We start from the raw sequence: 1,390 nt of genomic DNA, 5'->3' as shown, positions 1-1,390 counted from the left end.
GGCTATCGTTTCCGCCGCGACAAAGACTGTATAGTGTGGTTCGCGGAAGAACTTAGACAGTTAGAGCGTAGTGTACAGTCTGTAATTTCAGCCATTGTTCCCATGGCAGATTTCACGCGCGACGACTGAGAAAAATTTAACAGCGTCTCGCACTGTCACGTGTGCGAGAAACCGTTTACACCAGACGATACGCGGGTACGCGATCACTGCCATCTCACCGGGCGATACAGAGGCCCCGCGCACTCAAATTGCAATCTAAATTACAGAGATTCGCGTTGCATATCCGTAGTCTTTTATAACTTATCCGGTTACGACGCTCATTTTATTATCAAGGAAATTGCAACCGCGTATGAAGGACGCGTAGATCTGCTTCCAATAATTAAAGAAAAATATATATCTTTTACTAAATATGTCGATAGTACAAAAATTGATTTAAAAAATTGTGTGCAATTACGTTTCATAGATTCATATAGATTTCTCGCTTCAAGTTTGGACAAATTGTCATCTTTTCTCAACAATGATAAGCTGCGGGTACTGCGACGCGAATTTTCCCATTTATCCGAAGAAAATTTTAATCTTTTGACTCGAAAGGGCGTTTTTCCGTACGAGTACATTGACTGCAGCGAAAAATTGAACGAATTACGCTTGCCATCTCGCTAGTCATTTTGTAGCTCATTGAGTGACAGCACGGTATCTAAGAGTGATTACGCGCACGCCGTCAACGTGTGGCAGCGGTTCTACATCCAAACGTTCGGTGAATATAGCGACCTGTATCTAAAAACAGACGTATTGTTGTTGGCCGACGTCTTCAAAAATTTCCGCGACAGTTGCATCGCGAGTTACAGGCTAGACCCCGCGTATTATTACACCTTACCTGGCTTCACATGGGATGCCATGTTAAAACATACTGGTGTAAAATTTGAACTGTTGACAGACATCGACATGGTCATGTTTGTCGAGCGCGGTATACGCGGTGGTCTGAGCCAGTGTACAAACAGGTACGCGCGAGCCAACAACAATTACATTACCGTCGTACGATCCATCGAAACCGTCATCGTACTTGATGTACTATGACGTCAACAACCTGTATGGCTGGGCAATGTGTCAACCATTGCCCTACGCCGATTTTCGATGGGTCGACGACGTGCACAATTTTGATTTTACGACCATCGCGTTAGATTCGCAGACAGGCTATATTCTCGAGGTGGATTTGGAGCCGCAACATCTTCATGACGCGCACACTGACCTACCGTTCTGTCCGACGCGAGAGAAACCACACGGCAAGCGCGATGACAAACTCCTCGCAACATTATGCGATAAACAGCGTTACGTCATACATTATCGCAACCTGCAGCAGTGTACTCGTCATGGTCTCCGTATCGCAAAGATT

The sequence above is a fragment of the Trachymyrmex cornetzi genome, unplaced genomic scaffold (genome assembly GCF_001594075.2).
Source record: "Trachymyrmex cornetzi isolate Tcor2-1 unplaced genomic scaffold, Tcor1.1 scaffold511, whole genome shotgun sequence".
Taxonomy (NCBI): domain Eukaryota; kingdom Metazoa; phylum Arthropoda; class Insecta; order Hymenoptera; family Formicidae; genus Trachymyrmex; species Trachymyrmex cornetzi.
This window is presented reverse-complemented; position numbering follows the sequence as displayed.